Source organism: Panulirus ornatus, chromosome 53 (assembly GCF_036320965.1).
Source record: "Panulirus ornatus isolate Po-2019 chromosome 53, ASM3632096v1, whole genome shotgun sequence".
Classification (NCBI taxonomy): Eukaryota; Metazoa; Arthropoda; class Malacostraca; order Decapoda; family Palinuridae; genus Panulirus; species Panulirus ornatus.
Window position 1 is genome coordinate 9,440,429 of NC_092276.1, and position 19,450 is coordinate 9,459,878.

A 19,450-nucleotide genomic window follows, 5' to 3' on the forward strand; every position below is an offset into this window, starting at 1 on the left:
ATTTATCTTAGCTGGCTCATGAGGAAATCTTATACCTTTTTTCTTTCCTTTTTTTTTTGGGAGGGGCGCCTTGAGACTTCTGTCTAGTGTTGAGAGCGTCCTGGTTGCGGGTGATTGCGTGGGGAGGGCAATGAGCCGCTGCTCCTAACAGCCTGGCTGAACAGAAGGTGTGAGAGGGTGGCTTCGTCTCCAGCAGAAGTTCTGGGAGCAGAAGGCTTTGGAAAACTATGGTATACAGGGGGTTTACTTGGAACCTATTTGGTGCATGGTAATGGAGTCTGATTCTCCAGTGTTGTTTATCCTCTGATTTACATGTAACAGGATTGACCTATGTAGATGTGTATGTTATAGATGCTATGGCACTCGAATCACAGCTCTCCAGTATATGTAGCGTCCTAGATCCATCTGTGTACCATTGGATACCATTTCCCATATGATACGAAAGGAGCTTCGGTAAGAATACTCACCTCACCAAAAGGCTAACACAGGGAGGGAGGGACGCCAAAGTGAGGGAGAACACTTAAGACCGACTTGTTCTCCCTGAAGATCAGAGTAATAGAAATGACTCGCTGTATTTACCTTCCAGCTCTACGAGAAATATTCCCCCTCTCTCTCCTCCTCCTCCTTCTCCTCTCCCTCCCGCAGTATGTCATCCTTAGCGAGACGAAATAATGTCAAAGTTTTACCCGCCCAATTCTCTTTCTCGCGGCGATGGTTTTTTTCTTCGCCCACCACCACGACTACTACTACCTGCCCCAACCTTCCTCCTCAACCCACCCGCCCACCCACACAAACACACACACCCACACAAACACACACACACACACACACACACACCTCCGGCAAATCCCTCCCTCCCACGTTCCCTGGCTTTCCCCACTAACGAAGATCGTAACTAACGGAGGCGGACGGCGTTCAGTAACGAGAGGAATGAAGATCGAGTTCTCACCACAGAGTAACGTCACAAAGTTAACGAACGGCTCGTTCACATCAGCGTCGCTTGGCCATAAAGTACGGATAAGATGCTGATGGAAATATGCTGCAGACAGATAAAGGATAAGTGTACTGGTTGGCTTATCTGATTATCCGGCGTTTTATGGTGATTGGCTTCTCTGATCGGTTCTGATTCCCCATTTCTTTTCAACAGCTTCTTTTACTGTTGCCTCTTCATCACCTGTTCTTGTGTTTTTTTTAATATCGATTATCTATAATCATATCAATTATCTATAATTACCCCAAGACTAATTACTACAAGGTACTTCTGGTGTGTAACGTAAGATCTTTCTAAAGACTCCTGTGTTCCAATTCTGCGCTCCTTCCAGTAGTAGGGGTAATGGAGACTCATTTGTAGGTGGGAAAGTCTTTGACGTGACTCTACTCCCAGTGATACAGCCTCGCCAAAGGTGGCTTTTCACTCGCGGCGTAAAACCGAGAGAGAGAGAGAGAGAGAGAGAGAGAGAGAGAGAGAGAGAGAGAGAGAGAGAGAGAGTCAGGTAACCTCTCTGTCTTGATGTAAACATGGGGACACCGCTTCTGTATTGACGACCTCCCACTTCCAAAATCATGCGACCTCACACCCCATTAACAGCATCCAAGCCAGTCAGCCCAAAATTGACATATAAGGCTATGTCAGGAAATGTAACTCAAAAGGGAGGTACACACACACACACACACACACACACACACACACACACACACATACATAAAGACACAAGACAGTGGCTTCATGTGCTGTGATGAAGTGGCAAGGTGCTTATAAAATCATGTCCTGGATTCCAGTTATCCTGGGATAACTTGGTGATTCCAGTTATACGGGAATGTTAACTTGGTGATTCCAGTTATACGGGAAAGTTAACTTGGTGATTCCAGTTATACGGGGATGATAACTTGGTGATTCCAGTTATACGGGGATGATAACTTGGTGATTCCAGTTATACGGGAATGTTAACTTGGTGATTCCAGTTATACGGAGGATGATAACTTGGTGATTCCAGTTATACGGAGGATGATAACTTGGTGATTCCAGTTATACGGGGATGATAACTTGGTGATTCCAGTTATACGGTGGATGATAACTTGGTGATTCCAGTTATACGGTGGATGATAACTTGGTGATTCCAGATGAAACAGCCCAATAGAACAACGGGTTAGTTGAACATAGAATTCCCTTTGATTACCATATCGACTGGGAAGGAGCTAAGACCCCAGCTAAATCATACTCGTTTCATTGAAAAGAAATGTAATTGGATCACATCTGATCTCTGGCACATTTAACCATGATGTACATATGCCTTCTGGCCAAACTGTGACTAACTCTTAACTGAAACGATCATTAAGAAGTCCCTACCAGAATAACCCTGTCCAGACCTCATGTAAGGAGAGGGAGGAAGGTCAAATGTCAGGTCACGTAATTAGTGCCGACCCCGCACACTCCATGGGGGATTTTGATGCCTCGCCTCACTGCTGCTGCTACCACCACCTCCTTCGTGGTTTTAAGGCCCTCAATACCTGAGTCTCCCCCTCTCACTCTGTCTGAGGATGTAATATACGAAAGTAGTGCCCGTTTTCATTTTCTCTTTCCGGTGGTGATTGGGGAGAAAGAATACTTCCCGCGTATTCCCAGTGTCGTAGAAGGCGACTAAAAGGGAGAGGGAGCAAGGGTACTGGCTGGATATCCTCCCTTCCTGTTTTTTAGTCTTCCAAAAGAAGGAACACAGAAGAGGGCCCAGTGAGGATACTGCCCTCTAAAGACTCTGTCTTCTGTTCTTAACGCTACCTCGTTAATGAGGGAAATGGCGAATATATCTATCTATCTATCTATCTATCTATCTATCTATCTATCTATCTATATATATATATATATTTATATATATATATATATTATATATATATATATATTATGTATATATGTATGTATATTCAGCTGTAATGACAATCATTTCCCTGCTAAAGTGACACATTCTTCGAGATTTCTATTATCCCTTGAAAGAGGGTCCAGACTTTAACGCTAAGGGGCTTTCGCTGGCATCATGTGACGAGGTGAGAGTTAGTTTTAGAATCCCTCTGAAGTCAATTTCTTTTCGCCCCTGTTACATAATACTTCGACCAGCGCCGTGAACCTTCAACTTAAAGGCCTTCTGGTCTTTTAACTCGTGAAGGAAATGGCTTGTCTCCCACCCTTTACACTGGGGGAGATGTGTATATATATATTTTTTTTTTTTTTTTTTTTTTTTTTTTTTTTTTATACTTTGTCGCTGTCTCCCGCGTTTGCGAGGTAGCGCAAGGAAACAGACGAAAGAAATGGCCCCCCCCCATACACATGTACATACACACGTCCACACACGCAAATATACATACCTACACAGCTTTCCATGGTTTACCCCAGACGCTTCACATGCCTTGATTCACTCCACTGACAGCACGTCAACCCCTGTATACCACATCGCTCCAATTCACTCTATTCCTTGCCCTCCTTTCACCCTCCTGCATGTTCAGGCCCCGATCACACAAAATCTTTTTCACTCCATCTTTCCACCTCCAATTTGGTCTCCCTCTTCTCCTCGTTCCCTCCACCTCCAACACATATATCCTCTTGGTCAATCTTTCCTCACTCATTCTCTCCATGTGCCCAAACCATTTCAAAACACCCTCTTCTGCTCTCTCAACCACGCTCTTTTTATTTCCACACATCTCTCTTACCCTTACGTTACTTACTCGATCAAACCACCTCACACCACACATTGTCCTCAAACATTTCATTTCCAGCACATCCATCCTCCTGCGCACAACTCTATCCATAGCCCACGCCTCGCAACCATACAACATTGTTGGAACCACTATTCCTTCAAACATACCCATTATTGCTTTCCGAGATAATGTTCTCGACTTCCACACATTTTTCAAGGCTCCCAGAATTTTCGCCCCCTCCCCCACCCTATGATCCACTTCCGCTTCCATGGTTCCATCCGCTGACAGATCCACTCCTAGATATCTAAAACACTTCACTTCCTCCAGTTTTTCTCCATTCAAACTCACCTCCCAATTGACTTGACCCTCAACCCTACTGTACCTAATAACCTTGCTCTTATTCACATTTACTCTTAACTTTCTTCTTCCACACACTTTACCAAACTCAGTCACCAGCTTCTGCAGTTTCTCACATGAATCAGCCACCAGCGCTGTATCATCAGCGAACAACAACTGACTCACTTCCCAAGCTCTCTCAACCCCAACAGTCTTCATACTTGCCCCTCTTTCCAGGACTCTTGCATTTACCTCCCTAACAACCCCATCCATAAACAAATTAAACAACCATGGAGACATCACACACCCCTGCCGCAAACCTACATTCACTGAGAACCAATCACTTTCCTCTCTTCCTACACGTACAGTATATATATATATATATATATATATATATATATATATATATATATATGTATATATATATATATGTATATATATATATATATACATATATATATATATATATATATATATATATATATATATATATATATATATATATATATATACATAACCTACCCATGTGATCCTTATTTTTGAGATGGTGGTGGAGGTGGTGGAGGAGGAGGCAGAGATGGTGGTGGAGGAGGAGGTAGAGATGGTGGTGGTGGAGGAGGAGGTAGAGATGGTGGTGGTGGAGGAGGAGGCAGAGATGGTGGTGGTGGAGTAGGAGGTAGAGATGGTGGTGGAGGAGGAGGCAGAGATGGTGGTGGTGGTGGAGTAGGAGGCAGAGATTGGTGGAGGTGGAGCTGGTGACGCGGGACGTGTTTTGTGAAGATAAAGAAAATGAGGGTTTAAACTGTCTTGCTGCTGCTGGTTTAGTATCAACCTGGTTTGGGGATATCTGCTGACGATTGTCCCAGTACCTGGTCCTTGTTAACTGTGTTAACGACCATCCCAGTACTTAACCCTTGTTAACTGTGTTAACGACCATCCCAGTACTTAACCCTTGTTAACTGTGCTAACGACCATCCCAGTACTTAACCCTTGTTAACTGTGCTAACGACCATCCCAGTACTTAACCCTTGTTAACTGTGCTAACGACCATCCCAATACTTAAACCTTGTTAACTGTGCTAACGACCATCCCAGTACTTAACCCTTGTTAACTGTGCTAACGACCATCCCAATACTTAACCCTTGTTAACTGTGTTAACAACCATCGCGGTACTTAACCCTTGGGAATTGTGCTAACAACTCTCTCGGTAATTAACCCATGAAAACTATGCTGACGGTCGACCGCCCTCGTTCGTAACCCTGAAAACTGTGTTGACGACCTACGTTGTATACTTAACAAGGATAACTATGTTAAGAACAACCCTAATAACCATTACTTACTGGCAATACGTGTACCAATACAGTACCAGTACTCACGTGTACCAATACAGTACCAGTACTCACGTGTACCAATACAGTACCAGTACTCACGTGTACCAATACAGTAGCAGTACTCACGTGTACCAATACAGTACCAGTACTCACGTGTACCAATACAGTACCAGTACTCACGTGTACCAATACAGTACCAGTACTCACGTGTACCAATACAGTACCAGTACTCACGTGTACCAATACAGTACCAGTACTCACGTGTACCAATACAATACCAGTACTCACGTGTACCAATACAGTACCAGTACTCACGTGTACCAATACAGTACCAGTACTCACGTGTACCAATACAGTACCAGTACTCACGTGTACCAATACAATACCAGTACTCACGTGTACCAATACAGTAGCAGTACTCACGTGTACCAATACAGTACCAGTACTCACGTGTGACAATACAGTACCAGTACTCACGTGTACCAATACAATACCAGTACTCACGTGTACCAATACAATACCAGTACTCACGTGTACCAATACAGTACCAGTACTCACGTGCACCAATACAATACCAGTACTCACGTGTGACAATACAGTACCAGTACTCACGTGTACCAATACAGTACCAGTACTCACGTGTACCAATACAGTAGCAGTACTCACGTGTACCAATACAGTACCAGTACTCACGTGTACCAATACAATACCAGTACTCACGTGTACCAATACAGTACCAGTACTCACGTGTACCAATACAGTACCAGTACTCACGTGTACCAATACAGTACCAGTACTCACGTGTACCAATACAGTACCAGTACTCACGTGTACCAAACATTCAACTTGGTTGGTCAGATCTTAAACACAGTGTCTCGAAAATGAGGAAAATAAATGCTTCACTAGCTCATAATGATTCCTTAAAGAAATATGAAACTTCATACGAGATAATATCCTAAAACGTGAAATGAAATCGTCTTATCTACATAGTGTCATCAATGCGTTCATTATGAACTGATTATATCCGAATCACCCAACAGAGAACGGAAACATTGGTGGTTCGAACGAAAAAAAGAAATGGTTCGAACAAGAAAAAAAGTGGTTCGAACAGAAAAAGTGGTTCGAACAGAAAAAAGTGGTTCGAACAGAAAAAAGTGGTTCGAACAGAAAAAAAATGGTTCGTGGGTTTAGTATTACAAGTGGGGCTTCACCCCCAGCTGGGGTATGCGCCTGACTATGATGGACGTACGCGAGAAATATGCAAGAGTGATTCCCAGTGAAATATATCCACAGAGGAGAGATCTGCCCCGTGCCATTCCCTGGCAGTCGGATGTTTATCTCAGTCAGTAGAATGTGACAGACAAATATGGAAGGTTCTCAGAGAGGGAGAGGGTGAGGGGAGCCCTTGAAGCAGCGCACATCAATCAAAGAACAGAAACTTTGTGTTGTCTTTCTGGGTTTTCTGTGAGTAAGACAGAGGTGGCTACACTCTTTTTTGTTCGGGCTAGATAAAAGGCCAGTTAGCTGTGGCCGCGCTCTTTCTGGCCGGTTAAGAGCCAGTTAGCTGAGGCCATACTCTTTAAGACTGGCAGAATAAAAGGCCAGTTAGCTGTGATCGCACTCTTTTTGACCGGTTAAGAACCAGTTAGCTGAGGCCATACTCTTTAAGATTGGCAGAATAAAAGGCCAGTTAGCTGTGGCCGCACTCTTTTTGACCGGTTAAGAGCCAGTTAGCTGTGGCCATACTCTTTAAGACTGACAGAATAAGAAGCCAGTTAACTGTGGTCGCATTCTTTTTGACTGGCTACGTAAGAAGCCAGTTAGCTAAGTGAGACATGAGCCTCTTTTACCTACGTTGTTATCAGAAACACAATTACCATCCGTTCAAGTAACCAGTCACCTTGCTGGGTGGCGGCCATTGAGGCCCACATCAGTCCACAGTCGTAGCGAGGAACATAGAAGATCAGTTCAAGAAACAGTCAGTGACGTAGAAAAGCCACAGACTCGCATCACACTGTTGTAGAGAGAAACAGCAAGGCTCCCCGGCTGTGATATCAGCGTCTTTACGACAGTCATACGGCCAGTTAAACACTCCCTCGACGGGATGGTCAGTCAAATCCTTGCCTCATTCATAGTTACGAAACTACCACTCGGATGGATAACTGGCTCCTAAATGGCTGGATAAGTCTGTCTCCAACGCACCACAAACTGAGATCCAACTGAAGATAAGGCAAGCCATTTGACACACCAGCAACACAGTTACCAATCTGGCTAACCAATGGCACAAACGATGGTTTAGATGAACAAAGAACCACCTGGTCTTGAAGTGGCACAAACAAAGATCAAGCTGAACAAAGAACCACCTGGTCTTGAAGTGGCACAAACAAAGATCAAGCTAAACAAACAATCATCTATCTGGCCAACCAATGGTACAAACGAAGGTCTAGATGAACTAAGAACCACCTGGTCTTGAAGGAGCACCAATCATCTCTCTGGCTAACCAATGGCACAAACGAAGGTCTAGACTGGTCTTGAAGTGGCACAAAGAGAGATCAAGATACACAAAGAACCACCTGATGTTGAAGTGGTGGAACCAAGAGAGATCGAACAACACAAATGGTCATCAGTTTGGTTGGACGATAAGTCTTCTCTCTGTCTTACATTCGCACCGAAGACACGCCAAGCTCGTCACTTCTCTACGCGTCTCATCACTCTAAGGCCACATCCTCAAACAGGACACATCTTGATATCAAGTATTTGCAAAGCGACGGAAAGATTTCTATCCACGCATTAAGCAAGAGTTAGAAGAACGCGAAGCAACCGCCACTAATGCCCATGGCCGATTATCAGAGATGCCGGATTATGCAGAGGAACCATATTTCTCGTCCACACACCATGTCAACAACCATAAACCTTGGGAGAGATGATATCCACATATACATAACAACCAAAGACGTGAGCCACAAATCGTTCTCCGAAGGCCATAAACGGGGTATAAAACTGCCCCACATTCCCGAGCCACAAACTAGAGATATGTATGTCATAACCCATGTAAACAGCCATATATATATATATATATATATATATATATATATATATATATATATATATATATATATATATATATAATATAGATACATAGATAGGTAGATAGATAGGTAGACAGTTAAGTAGATAGATAGATGCATAGATAGATGCGATTTTCTAATACTGATATATAACCCAAGATGCCATATTCCAAGCGTTACTGCAGCTTCAAGACTTCGCTACAATTATCAGCAGGGAAAAAATGGACTCAATTTAGAATGAAAAAGTCTTCGACGAGATTGTACCCCGACGATACAACCTCATTAAAGGTGACTTTTCACTCGCAGCGTAACGATAAGTAGGCAAAGTTCGAGTTTAAAGTGAGGGACAGATATAAGTATGCGTGGAGTGGGAAATATAGTAAGCGAGCTTCACCACATTACGTACTAACTAAGAGGCGTGCAAAAGAGAGACTCTTGGATGTGAATGTGCTGAGAGGAGCAGCTAGCGAGATGTCTGATCTTTACTTTGTTGGAGGCGAGGGTGATGATTTGTAGAGGTTTCGCAAAAGAGGAAATTATATAGGGTGGTGAAAGCAAGTGAGCCTGGAAACCAGTCATGTACGAAGATATACCAGGAGAGAATGAGTGTAGAGTGGCAAGAGGTGAGAGAGTAAACGAACTTTGGAGAGTGGGTGAGAATTGGACTGTATTTAGAACAGCATTGCAAGCATGTTCGGATGAAGTGGTTGGCATGCGGAAGATGGGATTTTGAATGTATGTCGGGATCATGGTGAGGTGCCTGTGGATATGGCGGGAAGTATGTATTGTGCCAATGTATAAAAGCAAGTGAGATAAGGTGATTGTTCGAATTACAGAGGTAGAAGTTTGTTGAATGTATCTGGGAAGTTGTATAGAGGATGGGCGATTGAGAAGGGTGGAAGGTGTGTGGATAGGGTGTAAGAAGAGTATGTATGAGAGAGAAGATGAAGGTGTACTGAAATGGTTTGGACAAATAGAGAGGATGAGTGAGAAGAGGTTGACATGCGAGGGCATGCTTGCCGAAAGTGGAGAGAAGGAAAAATTAATTCCAAGGAGAACGTAGAAGGATGGAGTGGATAATGCTATGAAAGTTCGGGGTCTGAACATACAGTAGGGTGTGAGGCGTACAAGGGATAGAGTGAATTAGTGCGATGTGGTATACAGGGGATGACGTGCTGTCAATGGGCTGAACCAAAACATATAAAGCTACCGGGGGGAACCAAGGAAAGGCCAGTGGGGCCTGGTTGTTGAAAAGAGTCTCAAGTTTCGGTGCATTATATATGACAGCTAGAGAGTTGGTTATGTGAGCGAACGAGGCCATTTCTTCGTCTGTTCCTGGCGTTACTTCGCCGACGTGGGAAACTGGGAACAAGTACGAGAGAGTAGCCAATAGCGGATAACGGACAACACAGTAAACAAGGAGCCGTAAACGGGAGGTGGTGAAGGGGTGATTTACCCCCCCCCCCCCCTAAATTTTCCACCAATGGGGCCGCCTCACAGTGGCTGGGGTTTGGGAACGACTATTTTTGTCTCCGCTCAAATTTTACGCAGATGTTGCTACCCCATTCCCCCCCCCACCCTCTCTCTCTCTCTCTCTCTCTCTCTCTCTCTCTCTCTCTCTCTCTCTCTCTCTCTCTTCTCGCTAGGGCCTTGGGTCTGTGTGTTTTCGACTCATGTAGCACACTCTCTGTCTGTCTGTCGTCTCTCTGTCTATTTTTCTATCTGTCTGTCTGTCTGTGTGTCGTCTCTCTGTCTATTTTTCTATCTGTCTATCTGTCTGTCTGTCTGTGTGTCGTCTCTCTGTCTATTTTTCTATCTGTCTTTCTGTCTGTCTGTCTGTCTCTCTGTCTCTGTCTCAATCTCCGTCTCTGTCTGTCTGTCTGTGTGTCGTCTCTGTCTCAATATCTGTCTCTGTCTGTCTGTCTGGCTGTCAGTCTGTGTGTCGTCTCTATGTCTCAGTCTCTGTCTCTGTCTGTCTGTCTGTCTTAGTCTTAGTCTCAGTCTCAGTCTCTCTCTCTCTCTCTCTCTCTCTCTCTCTCTCTCTCTCTCTCTCTCTCTCTCTCTCTCTCTCTCTCTCTCCCAGGGCCGTGCGGTGCCGTGGTTAAAGGGGGGCCAACTCTCCTGCTCTTAACGACCACTCCATCAGGCGGGTCGTTGAGCCACGTAATATACAGGACTGGAGAACAAGGTGCTCCCAGAGACCACAGAAATATATCTTGACTCACCCCGGAGCTTGGGGGGGGACGAGGCATGACGTGCTGAGGAGGAGGGAGGGGTGGGAGACGAGGCATGACGTGCTTTTGGGGAGGGATGAGACGAGAATTGACGTGCTTGGGGGGAGGAGGGGTGAGACGAGGCATTGGGGGGGAAGGGAGGGTTGGAGACGAGGCATGACGTGCTTGTGGGGAGGAGAGGTGAGACGAGGCATGAGGGGGGGGAAGGGAGGGTTGGAGACGAGGCATGACGTGCTTGTGGGGAGAAAGGGTGAGACGAGGCATTGGGGGGCAGGAGAGGGTTGGAGACGAGGCATGACGTGCTTAGAGGAAGTGGGGAGGAGGACGGGAGGGAGACACAAGGCATGACGTGCTTGGAGGTGGGAGGAGGGAGGGAAGGAAGGGGTGAGACGAGGCATGACGTGCTGGGCGAGTAGGGAGGCATGCACAATGCATGACATGGTGTCCTTTATCCTCCATACCTCACCAAGGATATGTTGTCATGCGCGTCAGCCACCTTACTAACGTTCGTTTTACTGTTATCTAACAAAACGTTTAGCCCCCTAAAAAAAACGTTCCCCAAAAAAAGAAAGAAAAAAAACGTGCCTTTACTTAGCCCCAACCCTAAAAAAACGTTCCTTTAGTTAGCCCCAACCCTTAAAAAACGTTCCTTTAGTTAGCCCCAACCCTAAAAAACGTTCCTTTAGTTAGCCCCAACCCTAGAAAAACGTTCCTTTAGTTAGCCCCAACCCTAAAAAAACGTTCCTTTATTTAGCCCCAACCCTAAAAGCGTTCCTTTAGTTAGCCCCAACCCTAAAAACGTTCCTTTAGTTAGCCCCAACCCTAAAAACGTGCCTTTAGTTAGCCCCAACCCTAGAAAAACGTTCCTTTAGTTAGCCCCAACCCTTAAAAAACGTTCCTTTAGTTAGCCCCAACCCTTAAAAAACGTTCCTTTAGTTAGCCCCAACCCTAAAAACGTGCCTTTAGTTAGCCCTAACCCTAGAAAAACGTTCCTTTAGGTAGCCCCAACCCTTAAAAAACGTTCCTTTAGTTAGCCCCAACCCTAAAAAACGTGCCTTTCGTTAGCCCCAACCCTAAAAGCGTTCCTTTAGTTAGCCCCAACCCTAAAAGCGTTCCCTTAGTTAGCCCCAACCCTAAAAAAACGTTCCTTTATTTAGCCCCAACCCTAAAAAAACGTTCCTTTCCCCCCCTAGAAAAAAGAATAAACGTTCCTTTAGTTATCTTTTGGAAGGTCTCAGATCCTCTTGAGGTAGGGTTGAGAGCAGGGAGAATGTCTTGTCTTCCATCGATTTAAGTCAACAGCCAAAAACACTTATTTAGCTCTGTCTTTAAAGCTATATACAGCTTGAATTAGGCGTCTCTCCCTTCCCAAGCTAAGCAGACAGCTAAAAACGCTCATTTAGGTCTGACCTAACCTGCTCCAAGCTGAGCAGACAGCTGAAAACGCTCTTTTAGTTCTAACCCAACCAGCTCCAAGCTAAGTACACAGCTAAAAACGCTCTTTTTAGATCTAACCTAACCAGCTCCCTTACCCTTTCAAGCTAAGCTGATGGTTCAAACGTTTCTTTATCTCTGACTTACGTAACCTTTCTATTGAGCCATGTCTCACAACAAAGACAAGGGTCTGTTCCTCACCTTCAGCAAGGAACAGAAATCTTTTAACTCCTTTCTTTCTATTTTTGAAAATAAGGTGATCAATTGGGTCTCAATAAGGAATAATGTGTTTGATCGATATTTTAGAAAATAGTGTTATCTATTTGGTCTCAATAAGGATATTCTATTAAATAAAGTTACCTATTTGGTTATTATAAGGTGTAACGTTTGGATAGATTTTCTATTAAATAAGTTTATCTATTTGGTCATAATAAGGGATAAAGTTTGGATAGATATTCTATTAAATAAGTTTATCTATTTGGTCTCCATGGTTGTTTAATTTGTTTATAGATGGGGTTGTTAGGGAGGTGAATGCAAGAGTTTTGGAAAGAGGGGCAAGTATGAAGTCTGTTGGGGATGAGAGAGCTTGGGAAGTGAGTCAGTTGTTGTTCGCTGATGATACAGCGCTGGTGGCTGATTCATGTGAGAAACTGCAGAAGCTGGTGACTGAGTTTGGTAAAGTGTGTGAAAGAAGAAAGTTAAGAGTAAATGTGAATAAGAGCAAGGTTATTAGGTACAGTAGGGTTGAGGGTCAAGTCAATTGGGAGGTGAGTTTGAATGGAGAAAAACTGGAGGAAGTGAAGTGTTTTAGATATCTGGGAGTGTATCTGGCAGCGGATGGAACCATGGAAGCGGATGTGGATCATAGGGTGGGGGAGGGGGCGAATATTCTGGGAGCCTTGAAGAATGTGTGGAAGTCGAGAGCATTATCTCGGAAAGCAAAAATGGGTATGTTTGAAGGAATAGTGGTTCCAACAATGTTGTATGGTTGCGAGGCGTGGGCTATGGATAGAGTTGTGCGCAGGAGGATGGTTGTGCTGGAAATGAGATGTTTGAGGACAATATGTGGTGTGAGGTGGTTTGATCGAGTAAGTAACGTAAGGGTAAGAGAGATGTGTGGAAATAAAAAGAGCGTGGTTGAGAGAGAAGAAGAGGGTGTTTTGAAATGGTTCGGGCACATGGAGAGAATGAGTGAGGAAAGATTGACCAAGAGAATATATGTGTCGGAGGTGGAGGGAACGAGGAGAAGAGGGAGACCAAATTGGAGGTGGAAAGATGGAGTGAAAAAGATTTTGTGTGATAGGGGCCTGAACATGCAGGAGGGTGAAAGGAGGGCAAGGAATAGAGTGAATTGGAGCGAAGTGGTATACCGGGGTTGACGTGCTGTCAGTGGATTGAATCAAGGCATGTGAAGCGTCTAGGGTAAACCATGGAAAGCTGTGTAGGTATGTATATTTGCGTGTGTGGACGTATGTATATACATGTGTATAGGGGTGGGTTGGGCCATTTCTTTCGTCTGTTTCCTTGCGCTACCTCGCAAACGCGGGAGACAGCGACAAAGCAAAAAAAAAAAAAAAAAAATCTATTTTGTCATGATAAGGAATAAAGTTTGGATAGATATTCTATTAAATAAGTTCATCTATTTGGTCATAATAAGGGATAAAGTTTGGATAGATATTCTATTGAATAATCTTATCTATTTGGCCATAATAAGGAACAGCGTTTGGACAGGCAGTCTGCCACATCTCAACTATATATTGACTGCGTTGCAGGAGCTACACTCACCAACGTCTTAACACTTCACTCCACATGAATTTGCGTCAGTGTGTACCATCGCTGGCATCAACCGGAACTCACAGGAGGTCAGACCTCCCTCAGAGATGGAGGTGAGCGAGCCCTTCCTCCCCCTCACACACATACACACACACACACACACACACACACACACACACACACACACACTATTAGCAGAGAATCTCTCGTTTGTCCACTCGAAGATGAAGCAGCTGTGGGGTCATATTACAGTGTCAATCAGTGAGTGAGGGTTCAGTTTGTGGTTAAGTATGTCCTCTCGCTACGATATCATGTGTTTTATGAAGCAGATATCATGTGTTTTATGAAGCAGATATCATGTGTTTTATGAAGCAGATATCATGTGTTTTGTGAAGCAGATATCATGTGTTTTATGAAGCAGATATCATGTGTTTTATGAAGCAGATATCATGTGTTTTATGAAGCAGGTATCATGTGTTTTATGAAGCAGATATCATGTGTTTTATGAAGCAGATATCATGTGTTTTATGAAGCAGATATCATGTGTTTTATGAAGCAGATATCATGTGTTTTATGAAGCAGATATCATGTGTTTTATGAAGCAGATATCATGTGTTTTGTGAAGCAGATATCATGTGTTTTATGAAGCAGATATCATGTGTTTTATGAAGCAGATATCATGTGTTTTATGAAGCAGATATCATGTGTTTTGTGAAGCAGATATCATGTGTTTTATGAAGCAGATATCATGTGTTTTATGAAGCAGATATCATGTGTTTTATGAAGCAGATATCATGTGTTTTATGAAGCAGATATCATGTGTTTTGTGAAGCAGATATCATGTGTTTTATGAAGCAGATATCATGTGTTTTATGAAGCAGATATCATGTGTTTTGTGAAGCAGATATCATGTGTTTTATGAAGCAGATATCATGTGTTTTATGAAGCAGATATCATGTGTTTTATGAAGCAGATATCATGTGTTTTATGAAGCAGATATCATGTGTTTTATGAAGCAGATATCATGTGTTTTATGAAGCAGATATCATGTGTTTTATGAAGCAGATATCATGTGTTTTGTGAAGCAGATATCATGTGTTTTGTGAAGCAGATATCATGTGTTTTGTGAAGCAGATATCATGTGTTTTATGAAGCAGATATCATGTGTTTTATGAAGCAGATATCATGTGTTTTATGAAGCAGATATCATGTGTTTTATGAAGCAGATATCATGTGTTTTATGAAGCAGGTATCATGTGTTTTATGAAGCAGATATCATGTGTTTTATGAAGCAGGTATCATGTGTTTTATGAAGCAGATATCATGTGTTTTATGAAGCAGATATCATGTGTTTTATGAAGCAGATATCATGTGTTTTATGAAGCAGATATCATGTGTTTTATCACAACATTGCGTGAGACACCGCCTCTAAGTCGTCTTAGTTCCAAGTAGAGAATCTCCGTCACTCAGAGAGGCCAGTTAGATCCTTTCTACTCACAGTTCTGAGGCCTTTTACTGACAACCCAAAGCTGTATTTCGACATCACCTTTACTAAGTTTAAGCTTGGATCGAGCATCCGTTTTGTTATCGCTCGCTGAGGCGTATATGAGAAGGGAATCCATGACAAAATGGACTAGAATCTTTTCCATCGCTTCGGGAAGGGATTACAATGGATAGGAGGAGGATCAGATTTCAGTGGGATGTTTGGTATGTATTCTCTCCTAGCCATCATGGCTCTCCACCTTGGGAAATATCAGGGCGGGTCAGACGCGAATACATTTGCATGCATGTTGGCTATTACTGTCGTGGAGCCATGTCAAACTCTTATCGTTCCTTAGGGTCTAAGCTGGGGGCCCCTGCAAGGTGAGAACCGCTTTGAGCACTTTGCATTTACTGAAATCACTACAACGCGCGCGCACACACACACACACACACACACACACACACACACTTTCCTAAGCCAGGTCCCATCTCTTAACCTCAAATACATGTACCATGCCTTTATTTCCGTGTACACACACACACACACACACACTCAGCACACACACACACACACACACCACACACACACACACCACACACACACACACACACACACATACACACACAAACACCTGGCTTAGGCTGTGTGTGTGTGTGTGTGTGTCTTTTATGTGTGTGTAGGTGTGTGAGTGTGTGTACACAGAAATAAATGCATGGTACATGTATTTGAGGTTAAGAGATGGGGCCTGGCATAGGAAAGAGTGTGTTTGTGTGTGTGTGTGTGTAGGTGTGTGAGTGTGTGTACACAGAAATAAATGCATGGTACATGTATTTGAGGTTAAGAGACGGGGGCCTGGCATAGGAAAGTGTGTGTGTGTGTGTGTGTGTGTGTGTGTGTGTATACTTCTCGAGCGATTCTTTGGCTCTCAGAGCTCTTGCGAAGCCACTCCACATAGCCCATGACGTCAGAATTTTTTTTTTAATTTTCCCCTCACCAGCAAAAGCCAAACTGCTGCTAACCTGGCTGACTGACCAAAACGCCTTCGCCAACACAAGGGTCCACAACTCCACTCCAACACCGGGCCATAAACAGGAGACTGGAGCACGCTAACATGGTTGGACTGCTGACTTTATGATTATGTAATGTTAGCTTTTATGTCTTTTTCTTGGCCTCGCCTCCCCGTTCTAACAGAGTTAAACTATTTCCATAAGATGATACAAGACCTGAATGTATAATGTTGATGATAGTGATAATGATAATAATGATAATAATGATAATGATAATAGTAGTGATGATAATAATAATAATAATAATGATAATAATAATCATTATGATAATGATGATAGTGATAATGATAATGATCAAGATAATAATAATAATAATTATAATAATAATAATAGTAATAATAATAACAATATTGATTATAGTAATAATGATTATAATAATAAAAGTTATGATAATAAAGATAACAGTAATAATGATAATGATAATGATAATTATAATGATAAATACTAATGATAATAATAATAGTGATAATAATGATAATGATAATTATCATCATAATAATGATGATAATTGATGTATATAGATGTGACCCTTGGATAGTAGATGTGTTAGCAAAGTGACGGCAAGTTAGGTAACTGTGGTGGTCGATGAGTGGATGAGCGTTCTACAGGAAGGCGAGAATCTCGAGGCATTTCCATCTTCCGTACATTCTGTCGTTTGTCTCATCAATGAATGACATTAGTACGTTCCCGATGGACTGACGTGTTATATCCTCAGCTCTGGAAATAACTCCTCAGCTAAGGAGTAATCGCTTGATCTTACTATTGACCTTTTAAACTCGACGGAGAAATTCAGAACTTTGGGCCTTCCGTGGGAAAACTAAAGTCCAAGGGCGATGGATGCGTAATATTGGCAGTTCGGTGTGTTGTAGAACACACACACACACACACACACACACACACACACACACACACACAAATGCAGGACTCTTTCGGGTTGGAGTAGAAGAAAAAGAGAGAGAGAAAGAGGAAAAAAAAGAGAGAGATTTTTGATGTGGTGGCGGGGGCGGGAGACGACATGTGTTTTGCTATGTGGGACACTTGTAACAAGTTGTCGTTGAATTCAAAGTGAGAGAGAGAGAGAGAGAGAGAGAGAGAGAGAGAGAGAGAGAGAGAGAGAGAGAGAGAGAGAGAGAGAGAGCTCCAGTCCAGCCATGGCTGGCTAGCCCCGTTGGCTGGCCCCGTGGACGACTGTGTTGGTGGGTGAATCGATACGGCACAACATATGACAGCGGGTGTTTCCTTATGCCGTATCTCTATAGCTATCTGTTCTTGTACATATATTTACATTATATATATATATATATATATATATATATGGTGGTGTAGATGATTGTGGTGTAATTTGAAGGGGACATACCCTTTTTCCCTCCTCTTCGTGGAGTGATTATAAACACCAGAAACTGAGGGATTTAAGGTTGGTTAAAAGTGGGATTCAATTCCCTCCCTTGGATCACCGGAGAGCTCCCCTGTGTCTAGTAGAGTTTGATAGCATATGGCTGACTCTTCCAATTCTTTATTGCACAAAGCTGAGATTCTGTCTTGTTTTATTCCCCCGATTGTGAGATTACGTATCAGTAGTTAACTTAGGGACCCTTTTCTGTTGTTGCTTGGAAACGCTCTCCTGGCGACCCTGCAGCGGAAGCGCTACTTCCACCAGCAGGGAAATGATCGAACTCTTTTTGGAGCGAGATGTTTTCTTTTGATGAGTCTGTCTGTACTCTCTTTCCTCAATTGACGATGATGCAGCCTCGCTCTTGGCGACTTTATTCATTTATTTTTCCCCTCTTCTCACTCGCGGTGTGACCACAGGGAGGCGAAGCCCGGTAACACCTGCGGTTCTATGAGAAGCTTGATAGAGGAGAGTCACAAAGTTTTTTTGCATTGGTCTGGTCTGGGAGCGGAAGAGATCGGAGAATCTATATCATGTTCCAAACTTCCTTCGAAGAATCAAGTCCTTCTATTTGTGAAGTGGTTGTCCCATCACCACACGAGCCGAATAGAATTCTACATGCTGGTGAAGGCGTCGTGGCCTCACCATCGAGAATGCATTTGAATACTAGTGGGGGAGGAAGGAAACACCAAATTTCGAACATTTTCCAGGGATGGGGGAGCGAGGTGGTTGTCTGGAAGGTATGGAGTTAGGCAACAGAGCAACAGACGTCGGAAAAGAACCATATGAATCTTGCACACTTCAAGAGGCACCTTCTTCTTCTTCGCCCGCCCGCGCCCCTCTGATTCTCAAGAGACGACGATACTTAAGTTCCCTCACGTATGGCTTATCTTCCAGAGTTTGTGGGGGAGGAGCTATTCCAGCTGGATCTGTGACGTGAAGGAGTCCCTGGAGCTTCTCCTCATCCACGAGGGGTATGGACTTGGTCATTTCAGCCTGCGTTCAAGCCACCTTTCTTTTTTCTTTTCCTCTCCTCCTATGTCATCAGGTGACATCCATCATCCCACAGGGAGGGGGATTCACCAGCCTGATGTTGATGGGTGATTTGGTCATTTAGGTGTGGTAATTACCAGGATGATTATGGCCGTTAGCTTCAAGCTACAATCACCAAGGGGAAAAAATCCTCAACACCTTCGTCAGTTATTCATGATAGTTCTAAGATCACATACACCCCTCGCCATCCATATGGCCCGGGCAATTTGAGTGTCTTGAACTTGATCCTTCTATACGTCAAGGCTATTGGAACGAAGCTCCCCTAGTTCTGTAAGAGAACCCTATTGAACGACCTGCCTCTGTTTTCACAGCTGACGACACACCAGCGCAATGATTACGCTAAAAGCCCTCTGCCCAGCGCGTTGAGCAAACCACTTATGGTAGGTCTCGGAGGATCTGATAGAGCAAGGGGTTCCTCTCGTCGTCTGTGGAGTGTAGAGCAAGGCGTTCTTCTCGTCGTCTGTGGAGTGTAGAGCAAGGCGTTCCTCTCGTCGTCTGTGGAGTTGCAACAGCAAACGTGTCCATGGTCAGTAACCTGGCACTCCCAGCACAGGCGAAGGGTCGGGACTTCGTCGTATAGAGAGGGAAAGGTAT

At 43.6% G+C, this 19,450-nt stretch overlaps 1 protein-coding gene across 1 annotated transcript in view; it reads right to left on the reverse strand.

The window, feature by feature from the left end:
• Positions 1-19,450, reverse strand: part of LOC139765232 (V-set and immunoglobulin domain-containing protein 1-like) — a 150,866-nt gene that overhangs the window by 34,166 nt on the left and 97,250 nt on the right. The window lies entirely within an intron of this gene.